Here is a 26,272-nt window from a genome sequence, read left to right as displayed (position 1 = left end):
TTCTAAAACAATTGCTAAAACTTTGTGTTATGTATGTATGTATGTCTGTATGTATTTTGTATGACGCTGGAATGTTGTTATGACGAAACACCGATGTAAATTACATGTATCGTTTAATATTCCGTTAAGAAATAGAGATAGACTTCTATAACAATTGCATTTATGTATATATATATATATAATATATATATAAATATATAAATATAAATATTTATGTATATATATATATATATATATAAGTATAAATATATAAAATAAATATTTATGTATATATATACACATATATATAAGTATACTATATAAATTATATACATATATATATATATATATATATATATATATATATATATATATATGTATGTATGTGTCTGTAGTAAAACTAGATAGAGCAAAACACTTCTTTATATTGTAACGTCACTAAAACCTTTTTCTTCTCGCTTAACAGTATAAAGTCCAAAAGGCGTCTCTATCACATCCTTTGGAATTAAGCCACCCTTTTTTTTTTTTTTAGTTCATCTTTCTTTTTACTTGTTTACACCGGGTCTTCCAAGTTAAGTGCCCAACATCACCCTTAATTCACTTACTTGGACAACTGTACACAATGATGTTATATGAAACCAAATACACCCTCTGACGTCTTTGCTTTTTTGCAATATTCAGACTTCAGCGAGTGACATTTGATGCGGCCAATACCAGGCCGAAGATATGTCAGAGGAATGTCTACAATATATTAATAGCTGAATCATTCATGACCGCGGCTGCATATAAGATTCTCCTCGTACTAAAAGCTATACAGTGCTGCATAAGAATGAGGGTGAATGGCATAGGATAACAAATGGAGATTGACAAACTACTGATGACGGGACGGAGCAGCTGCTGGACACCCGTTCTTAAATGAAGCTGTATCACTGTACAAAACTGAATGCTGTAATACTGTATTAAAGGAATACAACTTTACCCAGAAGTGATATTGAAGAAAAAGGGAATGGATTCCACACTTGAGCCATCAACAAATGTTCTGTATGCAACGGAAGTTACGATATAGAATTGGGCTGTCAAAAAGTATACATGAGTAATGCAATAATCAAGTTAACACGATGATAATAGAAGATATTCATGTTAATATGCGATGATATAAAGATATTCATAATACTCCATGATAAAAATAGATATTTATGTTAGTAAGCGATGATGAAAACTTATATTCATGCTAACAGGCGATGATAAAAAAGAGAGATATTCATGTCAATACTCGATGATAAGAAGTGATATTCATGTTAATACTGGATGATAAGAAGTGATATTCATGTTAATAGGCGATGATAAGAAGAGAGATTCATGTCAATACGCGATGATAAGAAGAGATATTCATGTCAATACGCGATGATAAGAAGAGAGATTCATGTTAATAGGCGATGATAAGAAGAGAGATTCATGTCAATACGCGATGATCAGAAGAGAGATTCATGTCAATACGCGATGATAAGGAGTGATATTCATGTTAATAGGCGATGATAAAAAAGAGATATTCATGTCAATACACGATGATAAGAAGGGATATTCATGTCAATACGCGATGATAAGAAGAGAGATTCATGTCAATACTCGATGATAAGAAGAGAGATTCATGTCAATACGCGATGATAAGAAGAGAGATTCATGTCAATACACAATGCTAAGAAGAGAGACTCATGTCAATACTCGATGATAAGAAGAGAGATTCATGCCAATACGCGACGATAAGAAGAGAGATTCATGTCAATACACAATGCTAAGAAGAGAGATTCATGTCAATACTCGATGATAAGAAGAGAGATTCATGTCAATACGCGACGATAAGAAGAGAGATTCATGTCAATACGCGATGACAAGAAGAGATATTCATGTTAATACGCGATGATAAAAAGGAGATAATATTCACGTTAATGGCTGAGAAAAATCTTTTGAAAACCTTGAAAAATGAAAACCACACATCAATTAAATGCCCAAAATTGACTGTTTCACATATAAAATTACTTCTACCTCCATCGCTTACCTGAAGCACACCTGTCAAAGTCACCTGATGCGTGCATCGAATGGAAGTGTTTTATTAAAACCTTGAGGTTGTTGTCTTTAAATACAATGAAACAAGTGGGTTCTACAAGCCACTACCCATCTCCTTTTACACGACATATAATCAGGAAAGGACTGTACAATTTGGGCCAAAGGCCTAGCGCTAAGACCTGTGAGGTCATGCAGCGCTGCTGAAACGGAGATTGAGAGTAGAAAGATTTGAAAGGTGTAACAGGAGGAAAACTTCGCAGTTGTACTATCAAACAATTGTTAGGAGACGGTGGATACCAAGATGGAAGAAAGAGAATAAGAACGGAGGTACAGTAAAAGGAAAGAAAGGGGTTTCAGCTCTGGGCCGAAGGGACGCTGCAAAGAAAGCTTAAGTAATGCCTACAGCGCACCGCGTGAGGTGCACTGACGGCACTAACTCCTACGGAGAACATATATTAATATCCAACATTTCCACACTGACTAATTGACCCAGTTTCACCAAATCGGGAACAGGCTATAACCGCCATCTGCATAAACACAGATCTTTTATTGATTTATCGAAAGGTTAGGTTCCCAAACACGTGTATCTTTACCCGAAACCACCCCGGTTTTACAGCATGAAGTGAAAATCACGACAGTTTCATAATCTACTGACAGACTCCTTTCATTTCACATAGAACAGAATATAGACTTTAGGCCACAGGCCAACCGCTGGACCCTATGAGGTCACTCGGCGCTGAAACGGAAATTGACAGTCAGAAGGTTTTGAAAGGTGTAACAAGAGGAAAACCTCGCAATTGTTCATGTGATGTATAAGAGGACTGTCTTGCTACTCATTTCCATTTTGACAAGAAGCAAGGGCACACTGGAGTTTTAGTAACTGGATGCTGGCCTTACCAATCATTTCAGTATGCAATACCATTCCCGTCCTTGGGTTGCAAAGCAATGCGGACAGGTAAGGGAAGGTACAGTGTACCCAATGATGTTAAAACTATTTTACTTCCCCGCGCCGAATCGTTTATTCCGCGCGACTGCGCCGACTCCGACGCCAGAGCGTGGAGAATACAATATAGAATTTATGCCAAAGGCCAAGCGCTGGGACCTACGAGGTCATTCAGCGTTGAAAGGGAAACTGACAGTAAGAAAGTCTGAAAGGTGTAAGAGGAGGAAAACCTCGCAGTTGCACTATGAAGCAACTGTTAGAGAGGGTGGAAAGTCATATGGAAGAAAGAGAATAAGAACGGAGTTACAGTAAAAGGAATGAAACAGGTTGCAGCAAGGGGTCACTGGGACGCTGCAAAGTCCCTTAAGTAATGCTTACAGTGCACCACGTGAGGTACACTGACGACACTACCCCCCTACGGGAAACGCCAGAGAGTGGGTTCGCTTAAAATTCTAAATTATACAGGTACCGGTAATCCATATCACTTTTCTTTTTCATTTCGAGTAATCTAACGTATTTCAATTAACATTAAAATAACTATCAACAATACCAATTTCCATATGAAATAAAAAAAGTCAAAGGTTTTTCATTCTCCCCTTTTTTTTAAGTCAAACATCTAAAATAAAAAAAAAATAACTGTCTTCAAAACTTCATACTCGATACAAACGATAAGGTAATCATTAACCTCCTCAAAATTTTCCTCATTACTAGTTTTTTTTTCTGAGGACTTCCTGAGCCGGTGCCAGATCACAGCACAATATTGTCACACCAAATAAAGGTCAGAGGAGGCCTTCCTACCTACCTGTCTGTCTGCCTGTCAATGCCGTGCCAATATGGTTCAAGGAGATAAGATTAGATCTCACTCCTGGAGTTCGTGAGAATGTCACCATCACTTTTGGCAAATGACTTGACAACGATTGTCGTGCCTTCCCAGACTTCCGCTGTTTTTCTTGCGTGGTGTTTTCCCCTCTCATATCAAGTTCGATCTCACATTTTTTTCTTTTGTTTATTTTCCGAAGGCATATGGGCGCGCGCATACACACACACACATATATACACACGAGCGTCTTGGCGTGCGCGCTGGAACCCGGGGCTGCTGTCTCCATTACCCTCCCGATCCTCTACCTACCCCGCCCCCACATGGGGAGTACAAACAGGTTTGCAGGGGGTGGGTGGCTGTGTCATGTCTTCCCTACTGTCACCAGGGGGAGGACAAATAAGATCAGATCCTCTCCAATTTTATTATTATAGATATATATAATGCGTGTGTGTATGTGTGTTTAGGACAAAGTCTCCCATTCGAATGTCCGGCGTTTGATCTCGGGTCTGCCGCAGACCAGTCTACCCAGTTACGAATGAGTCCCAGTTCCCTTGATTATTACAACCACTAAATTAGATAATTTTCCCTTAAAACATTATTTCATTTATTAATATATATCTTCTACCTCGGAAGTAAGCAGTTGCTCAGCGGATGTAATATCTGTCAAAAATCCCCAACAGATAATTACTGAGAACGAGGCATACTAAAAGTTTTAAAATCTTACACAAAAACCGGATAACATAATCAATGAGCTAAAGACCGATTAAGAAGAAGCTTGGGTTCTCAGCGCCATGATAATTATGCTCCCATAAAAAAAGGTTCAATTATGAGAAATTGCACAGGTTCCGGCGCCAGGCTGGTGTGAAATCACAGGATATTTTTATACATCGAAAATTGCTGTTGTTAATGTGACACTGAGGTTCTGACCCACATGTGATGTCATTTCTTAGGTTCTAACCAACATGTGATATCATTTCTTAGGTTCTAACCCACATGTGATATCATTTATTAGGTTCTAAACCCACATGTGATATCATTTCTTAGGTTCTAACCTACATGTGATATAATTTCTTTGGTTCTAAACCACATGTGATATCATTTCTTATGGTCTAAGTCACATGTGATGCCGTTTTTACTAACATGGTGCTCAAATCCTCGGCGCTTCGTAAAATCTTTTATCACACAGGAATTGCTCCTAAGATGAAGAAGTCTGAATATTCAGCACCACATAGGAATGATACCCGAAATTTAACGGATAGCAAATATATTTTTCAGGTTTAAATTTTCTGATTTTCATCTTAACGTAGGGATGATGCTCTATAACCTATTGGCACTGAGAATTACTTGTACTAATATGAGGCCTGTATTCTCAGTCCAATATGGGAATGACGACTCAAAAAATATTCCAGTAACCGATCCCCTGCGCTGGAACCCGGCCTGCCCACCCTGGTCAGACAAAAATAAATTTGCAAGAGGAGAGTGGATGTGTCACGTTTCCCCTAGCCTTCCAATCACCTACCAACCCCGCCACCACCCGGGGCGGTCAAACAGGTTTGTAGGAGGAGGGTGGATGTGCCATGTCTTCCCTACCCTTCCAATCCCATACCTACCACGCCCCAACCCGGGGTGGACAAACAGGTTTGCAGCAGGAGGGTGGATATGTCATGTCTCCCCTACCCTCCCAATCCCTTAACCTACCCGCCCCCACCCGGGGCGGACAAACATGAAAGATCTACTCGGATTTTATTGTAATAGATAATTCACTTATTAGTAGCATAATGTAAGGGATGGCGTTATCCCTTCTACTTACTCCACAAAATATTACAAATGACGAACTATTCCCACTAAATTAGGTAAAGGTTCTCAGTGTTACATTTGGATCACACCCCACGAAATTTTCAGTCAATAAGTAACTGATCCTACTGATACGGTAACCTGGGTCTCGACACGAGGTTAAGATTAATACTGACAGAATTCTTGAAAACAGAAAATTTCTTCTGATAATTCGAGACATGGGTTCTCAGGACCACAGTGTAACCCAGCAAGCTTTTATATCCCTTGGGAAATTGTTTTCATAGCCCAAGGCTTTTTAGTCATTTAAATATTGCTTATACTGGGAAGATGCCCAACTGAATTTTAAATCGAAGTGAATTCTTTCTTAATCCGTGGAGTCTCTCGCCACTTTTAATCAGAAGTTATTGCCAGAGACATAAAATACTTAACATGCCACTAGATGATCGATAATTGATAAAGGAAATTCTAGATATCAGAACAAACTATAGTTATGTTACTAGTGGTATGGAGTGGAATATAGAGTTTAGGCCAAAGGCCAAGCCTTGGGACCTATGAAGTCATTCAGAGCTGAAGGGGAAATTGAGAATAAAAGGTTACAAAGGTGTAACAGGAGGAAAACCACGCAGATGCACTATGAAATAGTTAGGAGAGGGTGGACAGCTAGATGGAAGAAAGAGAATATGAATGGAGGTACAGTAAAAGGAATGAACTTTTAATACATATTTCAGAGCGCATATTTCAACTGAATCATTTGAAATGAAAGAGCTGACAGCCTGGCGAGAAGCAGCACCAATGCCACGTAAGAAATGACTCTTTCGTTATCTAGGATCAAATTTCCAACATCTTAATGAAAACAGAGGCCTTGCAAATCATTCAGACTGTGGTTAGTAGCAACCACAAAATTCTGGAAATAATCTCATTCGCCGTCACCATCTAAGGATTGGCGACTATTTTCTTAATAATAATGTTTGGTCTCCCTGACTTACTGGTTAAGTGCCCCAGCTCTGGGAACTTGAGAAATTGTTCATCTCTGTATGCTAGTAAAAATGGGAGATTATCCTCTCTCCTAAGATGACGTATATAAATCAATGGTGTTTCTCCGCTGTTTTGAGGAAGCTGGTAATCATCTTCAAAAAATTAAACTTATTCCCAGTTCTACCAAATTTATTGGTTCCATATATTTATTTATGAAAAATGAAGGACGTGAAGTACCTTTAAAGCATGTAGAGATGTAGAGATATATGACTATATTTCTTGCAACGTAATTTTACATAAATGAACCAGTCAATCTTTATACTCCCCTATTTGCTTGCAAACAGCCAATTGTACTGAGTCGGTTGTTGCTTAACTAATCAGGAATGGTGGAAATACTTCCACATACTGCCCAGACATCTTTAATAACTGGATATCTTAATAAATATTCAGTTTTACGTTGGTTTCTGTCAGGACAAGCAATCAATACTGGCAGTATATTCTTACTGTGGCAATAAACTCAAGGTTCTGGTTTCTCTCAGCCCTCACTGCATGCTTCAAAACCCATACTACTGAAACATGATGCTATTTGTAAGGCAAGCGGGTTGAGGGTGGCCGTATTATCATGTGTACCCTTCTTCTCATCATCATCATCACCCAGGTGCCATATCCCCAAGGACGTCGGCAATCATGGCTCGCCACTCCTTTCTATTTCCGGTTCTCTGCAGCAACTGAGCTGCAGACATTCTTCCTCCAGTCATTCTCACCAATCCATCTCATAGCTCCTGTTATAAATGTGGGTGCCATAAGATTCGGTTCTAAGTGTTTGTGGCAGGCATGGGAAGTTTTATTTGTGTTCTAATTCAATTCAAGTATAAATTATACTGATTTTTACCGTCTTATCAAAGTCATGACTAAGATATAGGAAAATAATATAAGGGACTGTTTTGTGTTTCTCTTGGTTTCAGCTCTTACTGCTGTATATGGCCTAGAAACTTTTGACTTTGCTGCTGAATATAGCTGCGAGCGAATCATAATTAACGTCACAAACTAGTTTGGTAATTGCTTGAAATTAGTATTCAATTATTTCCTTGGTGTCTTAAGCAGCATGGCTGATCATCCAATTAGGAATTCTGATCACGCCCCATTAGCTCTTGAATCATTAAAATTGAGGAGGATGTGCCTAATGTTTCATACCTTATAAAATATATATATACAATCATATGAAGACTACAAAGACATTCTGAACGATCTTTTATGAAAAATCAGTCAGTGTATAAGGAAGTTGAACCTGTTGTTTTTTTACTAAGAGCTTAGTCAACATAATTGGTAAGCAGATGCATTCCATGTTGTTGAACTACTTATTAAAGCTTCAGCCCAGTTTATGCTTCTTTGGAGAAACAGGAAGCTTACCATCTTTGGAGTAGGAATAGACCCTGATACATGGAACAATTACAGCCATGATTCGAAGAGTATATGACACAGATGAAAATGAACACAGTGCTTCTATAAAACAAACCTTTTCAAGTACGGCTCGGGAACATAAATGGTGAGCTCCTCTCAAATCTGCACTTAACGGCAAAGACTCAACAGTGCCTTCTTTATTCAACCCATTTGGCTGTGCCTGTTACTGTTCTAGGGACAAATTTTAAACATTTGGATTGATGTCTTTGACAGAAAGTAGATCACACAGAGCTCCGGTGGCCATGTGGACCCATTCTAACCCTTTACATTGTAGATTTGCTTGACACAGTAGCAAGATTCACTTACTCCGGTGGGTTTCTGAAACATCTGGAAGATGAAAATGTCAAGTTTCGGTGATGACTGACAGTAATCTTGAAACTGTTGAAAAAACAGCAAAATGTTAAGACACTGAGAGTATCATTTTTAATATTCTAATATTAGTATTGATTTGAGAAATACGCGCTTCAATACAAGTGTGCTTGTTGTAAATAAAATAATCCCCCATTATGAAAAGACGAATCCCTCTGCTATGCTGAACAGCTCGGAAGACATCAGCTTTTGTATGTTTCGTCTGGCCCTCGGGTCAGAATCCAAAAAAGGCCTCCAAATGACCCAAACAGAACATTTTGTAGCCATGGGAACTTCAAAGCTTATAATCAAGAGGCATTTACTTCACAAAAGAGTGAAATTAATTTTTCCAATGGGTGGTCAGGAGCCCTTTCTTAGGGCTAGGCTACAGTGCATGCAAGACTGATGTGATCAGAGAAGCATTGCTTGAGTGTGTTCAGTAACCCTTTACTGAGGTATATGAAGTAGTTATGTTCTGGAGATTTATTCACTGATTCAGTCATTAACGTGAGTAATATTATTCTTTCTCAGGAGCCATGTACCTGTAGGGAAAATGGTTCACTGGTGAAAAACAATGACTCGCATAGATTTCTGGGCACGGGCAATGTGGTAGAGGCTTGTTTTATTTAAATCTCATGTACCTCTAATGACCAATGCAGTAAACTATGAATCCAGTAGTGACTTGTAGGTTGTAGATGGGGGTCCAGAAGGGCATGAAACAAGGATTCTTACCCCCGAAATATTGAAGCAAGGATTCCTACCCCAAAAATTAAATGGGGCACGGATTCTTACCCCCCACAAATTAAATGAGGCAAGGATTCTTACCCCCAAAATTAAATGAGGTAAGGATTCTTACCCCAAAATATTAAATGAGGCAAGGTTTCTTCCCCCCCCCAAAAAAAAAAAATTAAATGAGGCAAGGATTCTTACCCCAAAAATTAAATAAGGAAAGGATTCTTACCGCCCAAAACTTAAATGAGGCAAGGATTCTTACCCCAAAAAATTATATATGGAGTAGAAACGTAACGCCTTTTGGAGTCACCTCTCTAATGAAGAATCGAGTCCTATGTTCGCATTCACAAAGTCCGTGGTTCTATCAACTCGGCTTTGAATAGGTACCAGCATCAGCTGAGGTAACAAAATGAGCGTGGTACACCAACATCACACCTATGGGTTTGGTGAGAACCAGCAGGTTCCACCTTCCGGGCGCCACCTCTGCTTAAAGGTAAAAACGTGTGTGTGTGTGTGTGTGTGTGTGTATTTATATAAAATCTCTTTTATAAATATATATATATATATATATATATATATATATATATATATATATATATATATATATATATATATATATATATATATATATATATTTAAAAAGGGATGCAATGGATACATGAAACAGCAATCAGAACGAGTTGACGAAACAGTCAAGGAGAGATGGTGTGATTCCCTCCCAAGGTTGCGATGAAACAATGTATGTTAGATGAAGAAAGAATAAAAGAGGATAAATGAATGCAAACGAACAATAATTCCTATAAAACAAGGCGAAAATCCAAATATAACTTATAAACACAGGCGAAGAGAGACACGATACGAAGCGACTCGGGAATAAAGATGTACCGAAAACGAAAACATAAGCAGTAATTTCACGTCAAATCAACTATAAAAAAATATATAAAAAAAATCTTATTTAATGATGGCGAAAGGGAAGAGGGAAGATGACGTAGGCATGTGGGTACGGGCAACCTTGGGTAAGGGATGGGGTAATGGCTGGGGGCAAGGGTGCTAGGATAAGGGACGGGCATCCCGCGTTAGAGAGCTCGAGAGAAAGAGAGAATGAGGTGTTGAAGAATCCCAAGGTCGATTGATGTGACGCCAGAAGGTCGTTTGCTGTCCGGCCACCTACATTCCCCTCCCCTCCCCTCCCCCCACCACCATAATCTACAACCGTAACCCCTTCCCTGTCCATACCCCGTTCCCCAACCACCACTTCCAAACCCTCACCACGTAAACATAGATGATAGTACCCTCTCGGGGCCCCAACCCACCTCGGACATTTTCTGCCGTTCGGATTTATTTTCGTAAGGAGGTTATTGCGCCGACCGCAACGTCTTCTTGACAACTTTCATTCACCGAGATTTCCATAAGTAACGGGGAACATAATTTACAACTCGGCGCCTCAGTGCATACACAAACGCTTCCGAGGGACGCATACGTGCAGAAACACACAACCCGCACACATGACCGTCATTCAAACGACTAAATAAGAGGGCAAGGCTGCTAAGAAATACAGGCCTGAGATACTACAGAGTTCCCAAGTGACAGGCTGACGAAACACTTGCATACACACACACACACATATACGCACACAGGCAAGGATGAATTTTCTTGTCCTTTCCACCGTAGAGAATTTATATTCATTAATACCTCCTCCCTCAACGCAATTAACACGGTTAGAAATATTAAACAGGGGCCTCCTGCAATGGATTACTACCCTAGTACTATTCTCCTTGCATTTTGATACATTTTTATCTGTTTATTAGTTTATTTTTTCTTTGTTCATAAGCGACATCTCTTTTTTCTGTTTTTCCTTTACCTCCTCTTACTTCTTCCTAATGAACACCTTCATATTCTTTGGAAGCTTGAATTTCAAGTCCATGGCCCCTTTGGTGGGCTTGTTCCATATGAATGGGGTTCATTTTCTGAATAATAATAATAATAATAATAATAATAATAATAATAATGAGCAGAACTCTCAATGTCGAGAACAGGAATAATTTTGCATAAGGTCCACAATAATATATTGATGGTATATAAAGTCTCACATTCTACCATTGATATATTATTGTGGACCTTATACATAATAATAATAATAATAATAATAATAATAATAAGGCGAGAAAACGTCACTGCCGCATTCATAAGTTAACTGCTGAAACAGCAGTGAACTTACGAACAGAAAGCTTCCATAAATTTTTGCTGCTTCATACACTTAATTATCATCAACACATGTCAGAAACCTATCATAAACAGGTTGAAGGCAAGTCAACGACCGGCAAATGGAATATAGATTTTTAGGCCAAAGGCCAAGTGCTCAGACCTATGAGGTCATTCAGCGCCGAAAGGGAAATTGACAGTAAAAAGGTTCGAAAGGTGAAACAAGAGGAAAACCTCTAAGTTATACTATGACAATGATTTGTCTTTTTTCCATAGAGTTAATAAGTAACCAGACCGATATAAATAACCGTTGCATCAGCCCACTTTCATACCAAACCTGTCATTCTCTCGAGTGTACATGGTTTAACACGCTCCACTTCCATTACAAAAACTTTTTATTCCTCTCAGCAAATTCTCCTCTATGTCATACATCCTTAAAACCCTCTGGAGTGAATCTCTACTAGGTCTGTCTTATGTGTTAGTTTTCTGTAAAAGAAAACTACTGAGATGGCTATTTGTCTGTCCGTCCCCCTCAGATCTTAAAAACTACTGAGGCTAGAGGGCTGCAAATTGGTATGTTGATCAATCCACCTTCCAATCATCAAACATACCAAATTGCAGCCCTCTAGCCTCAGTAGTTTTTATTTTATTTAAGGTTAAAGTTAGCCATGATCGTGCATCTGGCACCACTATAGGCGACCACCGGGCTGTGGCTGAAAGTTCTATGGGCCGCGGCTGAGGGTTTTGTGCAGCATTATACGCTGTACAGAAAACCTGATTGCGCCTAAGAAACTTCGGCTCATATTTTACTTGTTTTCTATAGCCACGCCATGTACATCTTTCTCCTTCACTCTCAAACTTCTCACGTAACTCCCTAATAACAAACACTTAACCCACACAGCAAAGTTCTTGTCTAGGCCCAAAGCGGTGTTCCCCCATAGACTTTGGTCTTCCCTATCAAACCTACAGCCGTTTGTCGTCCTTTTTCAATTAAAATCCCACTAAATGTCTTCCCAGTTTTAACGAGTCAAGTTATACTCCTGTAATTCTTACAGTTATCTCTACTCTACCACTTTCATCTTTATACATATTAACAACGGTCCCTTGAAACCTTTCCCTTATTTAGACTTAGCTTACAAACCAAAGATACTCGATGACACTTCCATCAACTGCAGCAGCACCTTGCTTGCAATGCCATCAATCCCTTAAAGTTTTCCATTCCTCCAACCATCTTCAAACTTACACTGACCCTTTAACTCCTCTTCCCCATAGGGAGGGGTGCCGTCAGTGCACCTCATGCAGTACACTGTAGGCATGACTTAAGGTTCTTTGCAGCGTGTCTTCGGCCCCTAACTAGCAACCCCTTTCATTCCTTTTACTGTACCTCCTTTCATATTCTCTTTCTTCCATCTGACTTTCCACCCTCTCCTAACAGTAGATTCATAGTGCAACTGCTATGGGGTTTTCCTCCTGTTACACCTTTCAAACCTTTTTACTGTATATTTCCGTTTCAGCGCTGAATGACCTCATATTCATCATCATCATCCGCCCCGCATCTATTATTTCCTCCACACTCAAAATATCATCAAACAGCTACTCTGTCATCTTTCTGTCTCTCTCATTTGACTACCAAGTCCATCATCTTGCATATTTTTACACGAACTTCTCCTCCATCATACAGTATAACCTAAAGCAATCTTTTCACTGCACATCTCATTTCACCATCCCAACACTTAACAGACTTTTAATCCCTCTTCTTCCCGTCCTGTACCCATAAGCATTCCCTAAACACTGCTCATATACTCCTTACACTACTATGTCATTTCGATACTTTTAATGAAAGTAATTTCTGGAATCTTTATTTTTTCAAGATTTTCACCTTTAAGAATTCCGACACTCGCAAATTTCAATACCTCCGTAACCCTGACATCTCAACAGCTTCTACTTATCTTTGCAATCAGCATTCACTCTCTACTTCATAGAAGTTTGTTTCCATACAATCACCCTATCATCATCCTTCACATTTATGCTGAAACCCTCCTCTTAGCCAGACTCACTTTCAAACATCTCTTACAAACAACCTAACACTAATTCACTAGCTTTTGTGGTTTTCCTCACCATCACCAATCAACATCGTCATCTGCAAACATCAATCACTTCACAATGCGTTCTTGTCCCTTTCCCCATCCCACAGCTTCGCGTTTACATATTCTGTCCTTTCTCTGATTCCTCAAATAGCTCCAACAATATAAACATCAGTCATTTTAAAATGCTACTTTTAGAAAACCATCTTTCACTGCAAACGGAGTCACTCTCCAATACAAGTTTTGCAACAGAAGCATTGCTTGAATCATAAAACCTGTTTGCTTTTACATCGTATGTCCTCAACACCCTCTGGGTAAAATCTCTGTGAATTCTGTCATAAGCAGGTTCTGGGTACAGGCACCACAGAAGGTCTTCAGTTATTTTCAAACTTCCGACACAACTATTTCGCAAGAATATCTAATTCATAAATACCCTTCTTTGTCTAAATCCACAACAATCCCTTTGTAAAATAATATTTTTAAGGTCACTTGTAGCCCCTACCACTTATTCCCTTGGAACCTTTCTCTACTTAAGACTCACCTTACACACCCTAATCAGCTACTCACAATTATTCTTTCACTACCGCACCATAACAGCTCATTAACAATTCCATTAATTCACGGTGTTTTTCCATTCGTTAACCTTTTAATTACTCTAACTGCATCTTCAAGCCACTTCCACAATCCCTCACAATAGGCGATATTCTCTTTCACTCTTGCATGCTGATCTTTTCTTTTACCCTCAAAGTTATTCACATTTATTCTTCACTTTCAATATTTCAAAATGACTCATTCAGCCATTACAGGACTTCATTCTTTTTAGACAGTGTTTCTCTTTATGCATCTTTTGTTCTGAGATCCATTTCCTTATTGGTCTTGCAGTCTTCTCATTTATTCTGTAGCCTCCTACCTTTCTCTTTCTCTTGCATAATATAAACGGATAATCTTTTTGGTTCTGCAACTACATTTTAAAGAGTAGAATATAATATAAAATGTAGGATCCAAGGCCAAGCACTGGAACCTATAAGGTCATTCAACGGTGAAAAGGATATTGATAGTGAGAAGGTCTGGAAGGTGTAACAGGAGGAAAACCTCGCAGTTGCACATGGAATCAATTATTAGGAGCGGATGGGGAGTCAGAAGGAAGAAATAGAATATGAACAGAGGTACAGCAAAAGGAATGAAGGAGGTTGCAGCTTGGGGCCGAAGGGGCGCTGCAAAGACCCTTAGGTAATGCCTATAGTGCGGTACCCCGCTACGAGGACTACATTTTAAACAATCATTTTGTTCTTAACCAAAACGCTTCTCAATGCAAGTACTTTTCTACGCTGATCTTGTGACTCTTTTGCTGAATTCAGCACATTTCTCATATTCTCCGTCCTTGGCATATTTTGTCCTGAGCCATTTTTCATCCGTCGTTTCCAACAATCTAGTGACTTTATTAAAAAAAAATCTTAAACAGCATTTCCCCTGTGTAACAGAGAACCTTCTGTCCCCATACACTAGACTCCTGCAACCACTGATCTAAGCAAAGGCTCAGCTATTAAGAAAATCTTCTAGCACCATTAAAAAAAAATATTCTCGGCAAATAGCATTCTGAACGAGCGTGTGTGCGCACAAGCACGCCGACACTGAAGACCCCTCAAACAATGGCATTGCAAATGGAAAGCTTTCCACGTAATGGACCTCATCGAATGATCTTGCGCTCATCAACATGTAAGTAATGGGCACCGACGAAAATATGCCGACGCACGGGCCATTACCTAATGTCCTTTTCAATTTGACGGGTCCCAATATATCTATCTGTCTTATAGTCACCTGTAACTCATTGCTGCTTTGTCACCTGAGCTTCATCTGTAACTCATTGCTGCTTCAAAATTTGGATTTGGTGATCGTAAATCATAATGTTTTAGAATGTTAAAAAAAAATAAATAAATAATGCTGTAACGTGATCTCACTGCACTCACATTTCTTTTCACATTTCTGATACGTAAAAACGTGATCAACATTGCTTTCAAATCAAACTTTCAGTTAGTTTATACCAAAATGTAAAGGAGAATTCCTACTGTGGATGGCACGCCTTCCATTGCAGTATGTGCAGTCACGCTTCCTCACTGGTCACGTGCCAGTATGAGGGGCAGAGAACAGAACAGAACATGGAATTTAGGTCAAAGGCCAAGCTCTGGGACCTATGAGGTCATTCAGCCCTGAAGCGGAAACTGACAGTAAGAAGGTTTGAAAGGTGTAGCAGGAAGAAAACCTCAAAGCAGTTGCACTATGAATCAATTGTAGATGGTGGAAAGGAAGATGGAAGAAAGAGGATATGAACAGTGAAAGGAATGAAAGGGGTTGCAGCTAGGGGCCGAAGGGACGATGCAAAGGACCTTAAGTAATCCCTAGAGTGCACCGCATGAGGAACACTGACGACATTAAACCCCTACGGGAGCCAGTGTAAGGGAGAAAGTGTCTCTGAGAATTAATCAAACTATTCTTGCATGGCAACAATGTTGAATGCCATTAAATGTTTGTTAATACTGGTGGGCACCAATGGGGAATAACGTTTCTTCTTCTCCTTCTTCTTCTTTATTATTATTATTGAAGAAACAAATCCACAGTTGGGTTGTTGTTGTTATTGATGCTGCTGTTGTTGTTGTTGTTGTTCTTCTTCTTCTTGAAGAGACAAATCCACAGTTATGAATGGGTATTCAACAATAAATCTGTAGAGATTTATTTTTAAATATCCGTACCTCTACATAACAGTGTATTTGTTTCTCCATCTCAAGACCCATGCTATTAGGAGCATTTATTATTATTATTATTATTATTATTATTATTATTATTATTATTATTATTATTATTCAACGCCTCCAACACGTGCGACGCAAAGGGCCTTTCTGCCATTCCGCCGCTCATATCTTTCCTGTGCTTTACCTTCCATAAATCTCCACTCATCTCCAGCGTCCCGTTTCAGTAATTCTTATCCAGGTAAGTTTGTATCTTCCAATTCCTCTGCTGTTCACCGGACTCTAATTATTATAATAATTATTACTATTAATATTATTATTATTGGATAGATAGTATATACAATTTAGGCGAAGGCCAAGCGCTGGGACCTATAAACTTATTCAGCGCTGAAAGGAAAATTGAGAGTAAGAGGTTTAAAAAGTGTAACAGGAGGAAAACCTCGTAGTTGCACTATGAAAAAACTCTTGGAAGAAGACGGAAAGTAAGATGGAGAAATGAATATGAACGGAGGTACAGTGAAAGGAATGAAAAGGGCTGCAGTTAGGGACCAAAGGGAGGCTGCAAAGAGCCTTAAGTAATGCCGGTAGTGTACCGCTATTATTATTATCTAACTATTGTGATGTCATTTTAGAAAGATATCCCTGAGCAGTAATCATTCAGGATGGCACTTGACACATTTAGTGACCAATGACAAACACATCACAGAGGGTTAGCCTAGATCTGAGAGCAACTAAACAGTCTTTGATTTTCCTTCCAGTATCTGAATCACTAGCCTCTTTTGCGGCTCTTGGGTTGGATATCCGGATGCCCTGCTTATCTATGCTAAGACTGAGGAAGACAAGATGGGCTGGGCAACTGGATGCCCTTCTTATCTATGCTAAGTCTGAGGAAGACAAGGTGGGCTGGACATCCAGATGCCCTTATCTACACTAAGCCCGAGGAATACAAGGTGGGCTGGACATCCAGGTTCCCTTTCTTATCTATGCTAACCCTGAGGAAGACAAGGGGGGCTGGACATCTGGATGCCCTTAACTATGCTAAGCCTGAGGAAGACAAGGTAGGCTGGGCATCTGGATGTCTTTATCTAAGCCAAGCCTGGGGAAGACTATGTGGGCTGCTATGCTAAGCCTGAGGAAGACAAGGTGGGCTGGGCACCTGGAACCCCTTATCTATGCTGAGCCTGAGGAAGACAAGGTGGGCTGGACATCCAGATGCCCTTCTTATCTATGCTAAGCCTGAGGAGCACAAGGCTGGCTGGGCATCTGGATGGAAGACAATGGGCATCTGGATGTCTTTATCTAAGCCAAGCCTGGGGAAGACTATGTGGGCTGCACAACCAGATGCCCTTCTTATCTATGCTAAGCCTGAGGAAGACAAGGTGGGCTGGGCCCTTCCTAGACGCCTGAGGAGCACAAGGCTGGTAAGCCTGGATGGAAGATGAGGGAAGGTGGGCTGGGCATCCAGATTTTCATGAGGAAGACAAGGTGGGCTGGGCAAGCCCGCTAAGGAAAGAAAAAGTCGGCTGGGCATCCAGATGCCATTTTTATCTGTACTAAGCCTGAGGAAAACAAGGTGGATGCCCTTATCTATGCTGAGCCTGAGGAAGATAAGGCATCTGGATGCCCTTATCTATGCTAAGCCCAAGGAAGACAAGGTGGGCTGGACATCTGAATGCCCTTATCTATTCTGAGCCTGAGGAAGACAAGGTGGGCTAGATATCCTGATGCCCTTCTTATGTATGCTAAGCCTGAGGAAGACAAGGTGGGCTGGGCATCCGGATGCCCTTCTTATACATGCTGAGCCTAAGGAAGATAAGGCATCCACATGCCCTTCTTATCTATGCTCAGCCCGAAAAAGACAAGGTGGGCTGGACATCCGGATGCCCTTATCTATTCTGAGCCTGAGGAAGACAAGTTGGGCTGGACATCCGGATGCCCTTATCTATTCTGAGCCTGAGGAAGACAAGTTGGGCTGGACATCCGGATGCCCTTATCTATTCTGAGCCTGAGGAAGACAAGTTGGGCTGGACATCCGGATGCCCTTATCTATTCTGAGCCTGAGGAAGACAAGGTGGGCTGGACATCCGGATGCCCTTATCTATTCTGAGCCTGAGGAAGACAAGGTGGGCTGGACATCCGGATGCCCTTATCTATTCTAAGCCTGAGGAAGACAAGGTGGGCAGCACATCCGGTCAAGGAGGACGAGTGAAAAGAAGGCCGGAATTCTGCGGCTTCAAATTTAATGGTAGCTTAAGCGGCCGGTTTTTCCATTAATACATGACATGCCTCGGGCTCCGCGTCGGGAAGCGTTCACGAATGTGGAAAGATCTCTTTATTTCTACCGCACAACCTTCTCGATCAGCTCACGAACTCTCGTATTTCAATCTCAAAAATCTGTGAGAGTACCTTTAATCCTTCTATATTCTTGTAGTTCATGCGTGTCCCGATATATAAACCCACGAAATATATAATAACGCCAAGGACATGGAAATATATTCCGACTTGAAATTCGGGATTATTAAAGCAGCTTGAATCATGCAAATTTGACTTCGGTGCTAAGGTGAGGTTCAACGAACGGCGCTCTCCTACTCTCGCCAGTCCTCCAAGGGCATCACCCTTTGCAGGTCCTCACCGTGAGATATTATCCACTTCCCTTCGCAAACAAAGTTATTGTGTGCTTGACAATTCATGCAAGAATTGTATCCAATGCCTGAAACAGGAATTCAGTGGTTATAACCGGAAGCGCTGCATGATTATTATATTCTGTCATTTCATGATTTCCTGCGCATTGTACTGCTGCTGTTTTGTCTTATTCCCATTCCCATGGCATTGTGTTCATTGTCCTGGAGAGAGAAAAATGCGGGAGAAAAAGACAGTTCATTACCTAGCACATACAAAAAGACGCACATAGAGCGGCGGTGGATTCGTAACTACGTTGGTAGGTCCCAGGGAGGTTAGATTTAGGTCCTGACCGCTCCCAAATGACCCCCTGAGCTCTTCTGACCCTGGCCTGGGTGGAAGGAGGACCTCCCACACTATTATTACTCACAGGTGAAGTGACCTTTATTGACCCCAAGGTCTCAGGGTTGAAGGAACGAAGAAGAAGAAGACGGACATACCTGCGATTCCAAGTGTTTCCACATTCGAAACGGAGGTGGAAGGATGACATCGATTGGGATTTTATATGACATCATTTTAATATTAATAATGGAGAAACAAATCCACAGTTATGTATGGGTACGTATATTTAGAGATAAATCTGTACAGAGAGCTCTTGGGAATCTGTTCTATTCCCCTTTTCAAGAGATTGAAAGTGGGAATCGAACAGATTCCCGAAAGCTCTCAGTACAGATTTATTTTTAAATATACGTACCCACACATAACTGTGGATTTTTATTAGCTGACGCCACAGGAAAAGCTTGAAAAGAAACGACAATTTTCCAAGTACTCTCGTCTATTTTTAACACATATTCGTGTGATTTCTTAGTACGACTGTGGATTTGTTTCTCCATTTCAGGACTCATGCTACTGTGAGGGTGCCGTTCAGCTGTCAACTTCCAAGAACGCAGTGAGGAGGCTTTGCAACTGTATTTATCTCTCGCGTTGAAGAGATACGAGTTACGTAGTAGTGGTCTCAATTCCAATATCAAATGGTTTACTTTCCAAATGTCAAAGACTATTTAAAATGTACAATTTAACTCTTATAAGTAATAAGCTTATTTTTGCATACATTCAATAGCCTATACACAAACACACACAAGCATATATATATATATATATATATATATATATATATATATATATATATATATATATATATATATATATATATATATATATATATATAAGCGATGACAGGCAGGGCAGCCGATCGAGACTACAGAAGTCTACCCCAAAAGCCAAACCAAGGTCCTTCAAAAGAAGGCGTCATGCTTACCCCATACAAATGCTAAAAAGCACGTTAAAAGAAGAAAAACTGTATACATATATATATATATATATATATATATATATATATATATATATATATAAATATAAATATAAATATAAATATAATATATATATATATATATATATATATATATATAAATATAAATATATATATATATATATATATATATATATATATATATATATATATATATATATATATATAATATATATATATATATATATATCTTGACTGTTCCTTACTGACAAAAAGATGACCTCAGGACACAGCAGCTGAAGAATCTCAGAGGCGTTCTTTCACAGGGGCTAAACAGGACGAAACACGCCATATATTCTAATTAATGCTTTTGTTTCTTCTCTAGAGGGGCCAGACAGAGTAGCTAACCTTTAGAATCTCCAGAGAATGAGAAATAGTACAGTTCCTCATCCAGGAGATACAAGAGATAATCAACATAGAGAGATGAATAACATCATTAGAATACTATGATTCAAGACACAGAGAGAGACAGACAGACAGAGAAAGGAATAACATCACTTGAATACTATGACTGAAGACACAATGAGAGAGAGAGAGAGAGAGAGAGAGAGAGAGAGAGAGAGAGAGAGAGAGAGAGAGAGAGTGAATTCACACCAACTACCGCCAACCAACCCAGGCGTAGAGGCACTTAAATCCTACCTCTACAATACATCTATCATAGTGGTGTCACTGACGATAATAAAAAAGGAGGAGGAGGAGGAGGAGGAGGAGGAGGAGGAGGAGGAGGAAATGGAAAAGAAAAAACACCAAGAATATCTCTAAGACTGAGGAGAATAGCTCAGTTGCGGGGTTTGACGCTCTGCTGATGAGCCTTCTGTGTAAATGTATTAAGCACAGGGGCTTATCCACAATTCATCCTTTGAAATGTGGATGAATTGAATGTGATTGTCTGTGACTTTCAGAGCCACCCCCTATTAAGGGATACGGCTTAATGTTTTAAATATAAATATATATATATATATATATATATATATATATATATATATATATATATATATATATATATATATATATATATATATACACACACATACATACACACACATACATGTTTATACTCAATCGAGCCTAAGCCATAATTTAAATACGGCAAGACAGCTAAGGTCCATTGGCATGTCTCTGCAGTTCCAAAAATGGCCACATGCAATGCCAGCTGGGATTCAGACAGCGTCACACAGTATTGAGTATTGCTCAAGCAAGCAAATGAATTCAGACGGCAGAAAACAATCAAGAAAAACACATATTAAAAAAAAAAAGGAATTACAAAATATATATATAGAAACTTCCTTTGCACAAACTCTCTCAATTCTTATTTCTCGTCCTGAGTTCCGGCGAAGAACGTGTCTGCTTTTCTTAAAGATAATTTTGCGTTCTTTTTCAATATAGAGAAAAAAAAAAACAAATAGCAAACGGAAATCAGAAAGGGAATGGAATACAAAATTTAGGCCTAAGGCCAAGTGCTGGGACCTTTGAGGTCATTCCGTGCTGAAACGGAAATTGAGAGTAGAAAGGTTTGAAAGGTGTAACAGGAGGAAAACCTCAAAGCAGTTGCACTATGAAACAACTGTTAGGAGAGGGTGGAAAGGAAGACTGGAGAAAGAAAATAGGAACGGAGTTACAGTAAAAGGAATGAAAGGGGGTTGGCAGCTAGGGGCCGAAGGGACGCTGCAAAGACCCTTAAGTACTGCCTACAGTGCACCCAGTGAGGTGCACTGACAGCACTAACCCCCCTACGGGGGAAATCAGAACGGGAGTGTAATAATTGCGTGAACAGAATAATAATAATAATAATAATAATAATAATAATAATAATAATAATAATAATAATAAAAAATCCTAGTGGATCTTTCTTGTCTGTCCGCCCCGGGTGGGGACGGGGTAGGTGGGGGTTTCGGGAGGGTAGTGGCGACATGACGGGCAGCGCCGGGTTCCAGCGCAGCGTAGCGTGCACCATCAAGCTCTTAATAAATAATAATAATAATAATAATAATAATAATAATAATAATAATAATAATAATAATAATAATGACAAAAAGTGATCTCAAAAGGTTCAGGAAGCTGCGGTATTTCCTATTTCACTTATCTATTCATCCAGACACTATTAGAACGTCAATGAACTTTGATTAACGGCCGAAAATGCAAGGCAAACGTCCTGTCAATATGAGTGCATTCCCCAGTAGTTAAAGTTAATAACAGAAAGAAACTCTATTAAGCCCTAAAGAGTATTTACAGCACAAAGATTTCTAACGGCAAACAAACTGCTATAACATTGCACAAAGTATATATTATATATTCTCGGTTATCAACATCTTAAATAACCGAATGAAAAGTTTTGTCTTGGATAATACGTGAGGTCAGTCATAGTCCTAAAAATTAAGAGAAAATAACACTCAGGTGCTGGAAACTGACGTTCCTTTGTTTATTTTTTTCTCAGAGAGAGAGAGAGAGAGAGAGAGAGAGAGAGAGAGAGAGAGAGAAAGAATTTACAAAATAGTACAAAAAAGAATTTATGTGATAAAAAATATATATATATATATATATATATATATATATATATATATAGATATATATAGAGAGAGAGAGAGAGATAGAGAGAGAGAGAGAGAGAGAGAGAATTTATATAAATATATAAAAGAATTTGTGAAATATATATATATATATATATATATATATATATATATATATATATTATATTATATAAATATAAAATGATAAAAGAATTTGCAAATTCTCTCTGAGAGAGAGAGAGAGAGAGAGAGAGAGAGAGAGAGAGAGAGAGAGAGAGAGAGAATTTACGAAAATATCGTAAGAAAAGAATTTTGAAGATATATATATATATATATATATATATATATATATATATATATATATATATATATATATATATATATATATATATATATATATATATATATATATATATATATATATATATATATATATATATATGTGTGTGTGTGTGTGTGTGTGTGTGTGTGTGTGTGTGTGTCTCTGGAGAGAGAGAGAGAGAGAGAGAGAGAGAGAGAGAGAGAGAGAGAGAGAGAGAGAGAGAGAGAGAGAGGATTTTCTTCAATTTCGCAATCGTTCCCAATAATTTCTGCATCACCACCATGAACCTCCCGTTTCCATCGGGGTGGATATGAATCTGCAACTTCATGCCTTAGCAAAAATGGCTCTTCCTTCGCCTCCAATCCTTCTCTCGGCGACCACAATGCTCCTGAACCCCCTACTCTGACCCCTTCTGACCCCCATCTCGCCCTTAGAGTCTCTGTTCACAAGGTCCACGAGGTTGCCGCAGCCTTGAAGACCTGCAAGGAGGCATCTGGCCTAGATCATACACTGCACGGTCCTTCAGGAATTTCTCACGGGCGCCCTCGCTCATTTGCTTTGGCGGCAGTTTCATCTGGCTGCTAATCCCTGTGCCTGTCTTTCCACTAATAACGCTTTTGTTTCAGGTCGTTCGAAAGATTTATTATTATTATTATTATTATTATTATTATTATTATTATTATTATTATTATTCAGAGGATGAACCCTATTCATATGGAACAAGCCCACGAAAGGGGCCGCTGACTAGAAATTCAAGCTTCCAAAGAATATTGTGTTCATTCAAAAGTCATTATTATTATTATTATTATTATTATTATTATTATTATTATTATTATTATTATTATTATTTATATGGAACAAGCCCCCATTGACTTGATTCAAGCTTCTAAAGAATATGGTGCTCATTCAAAAGTCATTATTATTATTATTATTATTATTATTATTATTATTATTATTATTATTATTATTATTATTATTCCCTATTCATATGGAACAAGCCCCAAAATGGGCCACCGACTTGAAATTGAAGCTTGCAAAGAATATTAAGGTGTTCATTAGGAAGAAGTAAGAGAAGGTAAAGGGAAATACAGAAAGAAGAGATCTCACTTATTAAAATGAAAAAAATAAATTAACAAATAGATAAAAATGTATTAAAATGCAAGGACAATAGCATTAGGGTAGTAATGCGTTGCATCTTCGCTTGAACTTCTGAAGAAGAAGTTCCAACCGCACGACATCCTCAGTAGGGAGGCTGTTCCACAGTCCAGTGGTGAGAGGATTAAAGGACCTCTGGAACTGAGAAGTTCGACAGTGAGGCACATTTACTACATTGGTCGTTCACTCATATAGCGGTCCTGTTTTAAACCTGAATCATCTCCCTCTTTTTCAAACACATTGAGCATGATACACTCCTTTCTTTCAGATCACCAGTGAGCCTTTCGTAAAAAATAATAACTAATAGTGACCTTTCCCATTTTGCAAACATCTGCGTATCTTCTGCGCGAGACTAGAAAATTCTGAGAGAACAGAACAGGATATAGAATTTCGGCCACAAGCCAAGAGCCGGGACCTATGAGGTCATTCAGCGCTGAAACGGAAATTGACAGTTAAAGGTTTGAAAGGTGTAACAGGAGGAAATCCTCGCAGCAGCATTATGAAACAATTGTTAGAAGAGGGTGGAAAGTAAGATGGAAGAAAGAGAATATGAACGGAGGTACAGTAAAAGGAATGAAAGCGGTTGCAGCTGGGGGCCGAAGGGACGCTGCAAAGAACCTTAAGTCATGCCTACAGTTCACCACTCACGGTGCACTGACGACACTAACCCCCTACGGGACATATATGAGGTTTTAACGCACAGCATTTAGCTCTATCTCTCTCTGTCTTATCTCCAGCAGCAGGTTAGTGTCGTGGCATGCCACTCAGATGTCGCGGGTTCGCGTCCCGCCCAGGGCGATGAAAAATCGCTGGCTCGGTATCATGATCAGTTACTGCTGCAGTGTGGAGTCTGCGGTGGAAGGTTGAAACCAACTTTCTTTGGAAGCTTCAATTTCAAGTCAGCAGCGCCCCCCCCCCGCCCACCTGGTGTGCTTGTTCCATGTGAATAAGTTTCATCTACTAAAATAATAATAATGATTCTGCTTGATGGAAATGCAATTTAACCTCTTCTTTTAATTAATAATTTTCATGATGGAAATTCTTTTAACCTTAGCCTTTAGTGAGATTTTTGTTCGGATGTCTAAGTTACTTCTTCTTTGATCTCAGATGCAACATTTTCTTTCTTATCAACACGACTGCACCTAAACAATTCATCGACGAAATAAATATCCTTATACTCTTCTCTGTTGTCTTTTTGTTTGCTGCCAGAAGATATATATATATATAAAATATATATATATATATATATATATTTATATATATATATATATATATATATATGCATAATATACACACACATATGTGTGTGTATATATATATATATATATATATATATATATATATATATATATATATATATATATATATATATATATATATATATAGAAATATCAAGACCAGGTCTCTGTTTTATGGTATTCCTCGAGTTATTATAAACATTATACCCCCATATACCCTCAGTGCACCTCATGCATGCACTGCAGGCATATATTCTTTGCAGCGTCCCTTCGGCCCCGATGCAACTTTCATTCCTTTTACTGTACCTTCGTTCATATTTTTTTTTTAATTTACTTTCCTTAACCCTCTCCTGTTACAACAGTAAAACCTTTGTACTGTCAATTCCCGCTTCAGCGCTGAATGACCTCGTCAGTCCCATCGCTTGGCCTTGGGCCTAAATTCTATATTCTATATTCTCTCTAAACATTTTATCATTGCCACAAAATGCAAATCAATCCAGGTTGCATTCCATCACAAGCAATCTTAGTATCGCCGTCTGGACGGGCGTGGGCGTGGGCGTGGGTGGAGGTTGAGAAGCAGCTGGGAGAATTAGATAAGAGAGCCAGAAGATTTATACCGAAGTGTTTTGGAAGTCGAGACTGAGGGACCATTTTGCTTCTTGACTGGTTGGCTGTAAAGAATAATGATTCTAAATGAAAGTTCTTGATATATACTTTGGTTTTCTTGTTTTTTTTTGTGCACAGTTGTTTGTGTTATATATATATATATATATATATATATATATATATATATATATTTATTTATATATATATATATATATATATATATATATATATATATATATATATATATATATATATATATATATATGAATATATAAATAAAGATAAAATCCACAGAAGAAATGGTTACACT

General features: G+C 38.8%; 1 protein-coding gene across 12 annotated transcripts in view; it reads right to left on the bottom strand.

Annotated features, from left to right (window-relative positions):
- LOC136853202 (glutathione S-transferase 1-like) overlaps positions 1-26,272 on the bottom strand; it is a 498,955-nt gene that overhangs the window by 176,236 nt on the left and 296,447 nt on the right. The gene's annotated exons all lie outside the window — the stretch shown is intronic.

This window comes from Macrobrachium rosenbergii, chromosome 26, assembly GCF_040412425.1.
Source record: "Macrobrachium rosenbergii isolate ZJJX-2024 chromosome 26, ASM4041242v1, whole genome shotgun sequence".
Taxonomy (NCBI): Eukaryota; Metazoa; Arthropoda; class Malacostraca; order Decapoda; family Palaemonidae; genus Macrobrachium; species Macrobrachium rosenbergii.
The sequence above is the reverse complement of the archived record's forward strand: the minus strand, read 5'-3'. Positions and strand labels throughout refer to the sequence as shown.